The 1,774-nt window shown below is 33.6% G+C and overlaps 1 long non-coding RNA gene across 1 annotated transcript; it reads left to right on the top strand.

The window, feature by feature from the left end:
• Window positions 1–328: 328 nt before the first annotated feature.
• LOC118732647 lies at window positions 329–1,420 on the top strand. The gene is made up of 2 exons (XR_004992161.1): window positions 329–535; window positions 603–1,420. It is a non-coding gene; the product is annotated as an uncharacterized LOC118732647 (long non-coding RNA).
• The last annotated feature ends 354 nt before the right edge of the window (window positions 1,421–1,774 follow it).

Here is a 1,774-nt window from a genome sequence, read left to right as displayed (position 1 = left end):
TTTTCATTTTTCACAGTCGATTTTTTTAACATTAAAAAACATCAATCAGAGCTTTCACAGCAAAAAATTTCCTTAATTAGTTCCACACGCTTTCCATTGACGCACCACTTTTCACAACTTTTCCAACAGTTCATTGCTCACTTCGCGACGCGTCACGCAACCTTTAATTTTTTACACAACCTTTTATTTGAATTTTTTTTTTTTGTTTACAAAGTAGCTTTTTTTCAATAGTATATGCACTGTTTTACAATCAGCTTTTTTGCAAAAAAAAAATGCAAAATACATTATAATTTACAATGCATATGCACACACATGCAACTCTGCAGTGATATAAATATTCAATCAACAGCAAATCGAACATTCAGTTAGTCAGCCAGCCTGCCAGCCAGCCAGCTACCGCTAGTTGGGTAAAGTTTATAGCACAGAGTCAAAAGAGTCGTCCGTCACTCGGGCACTTAGTCGTTTAGCTGGAGTCAACTATCCAGCTAGCCGCCAGTCGGCGAGTCAAGCAGTCAACCAGTCGGCAATTCAATGAGTTAGTTCGGTTGGATTTTTTTATTTTTTATTTACATACATTGCACTTTCGTAAGTAACAATTTCAGTGCCAACGTTGCAAACGTTTCAAAGTCGCGCTCCATACTGAAAAAGGGTAGAGAAATTTTTCGCATTTGTCTCCAGGTTTTTGCCACAGCCATAGCCATAGCCAACAAAACTCACTAGAGACCCAGTGACAGCGCCTGTGCCGGTGTCAGGGACGACGTGGACGTGGACGTGAACGATGACGCTGAGGATGCCAACGTCGACGTAGACGGCGCTGCCGTGCTGCAGCATGCAATAGCGGTGTGGTAATGGAGGAAGTGGCGGAGCGGCAACGGCGGGTATATAGAAAAATTATTATGAGTACGCACAGTGGGCTAACCGGTAATTGCATTTATAGTTTGCAAAAGGGGAAGTGCATACATGTGCATACTTAAGTATGTACATATGTACATGTGTACATACTATGAGGAGATTGCGAATAATTCCGACATACTAGTATATGTGTTGTTAACGCGACACTAACAGGGTTGTGTAAATACAAATAGAGTTTTGAAAAGTAGGAAAGTGTTTACAGTCCCTAATATTTTATCATTATTCGTTCAAAATAGTTACGAAAGTTGCACTCGAAATACATAATCATACGACAGATGTACCAATTAGCCTTCAGAATTCACAAAACCACCGTATTTTTTAAGATTTCAAAATTTTTCAGGCAAAAAAGTCTTTCGTAAGAACATTCTGGCTACTACTTTCAAAGATCTTTTCTGGCTTTCGAAAGACTAATTGAACGAAGAGGTCTTAGCCGCAATCTGTTTGACGTTTAGCAGTAAGTTTTATAAAAATTTAATGAAATAAAAAAATATATGTGATTCTTTTTAAAGCAATAAAAACTAAAATCTAAAAGTAAATTAAATTAAAAAAAGAAAAAAAAATTATATATTATTCTTTTTAAAGCAACAAAAATTAAAACTTAACAGAAAATTAAATTTAAAAGAGAAAATAAATAAATTAAAAAATAAAATGACTTCTAAATATTATATGAGATTAAAAAAGAAATTTCTGTTTAAAACATTAATGGAACAGAAAGAAAAATAAGCAGATAAGTAGGCACCTAAAAATTAAAAAAAAATTTTTACTTTTAAACAAAAAAATCTAAAAATTAAAGATAAAGTTAAAGTTAAATTAATAAAAAAAGTGTTAAACTAAAAAATACATAAAATAAGTTTCAAAAAAT

This window comes from Rhagoletis pomonella, unplaced genomic scaffold (assembly GCF_013731165.1).
Source record: "Rhagoletis pomonella isolate Grant_MI unplaced genomic scaffold, Rhpom_1.0 Rhpom_scaffold_24107, whole genome shotgun sequence".
Lineage (NCBI taxonomy): Eukaryota > Metazoa > Arthropoda > Insecta > Diptera > Tephritidae > Rhagoletis > Rhagoletis pomonella.
This window is presented reverse-complemented; position numbering and strand designations above follow the sequence as displayed.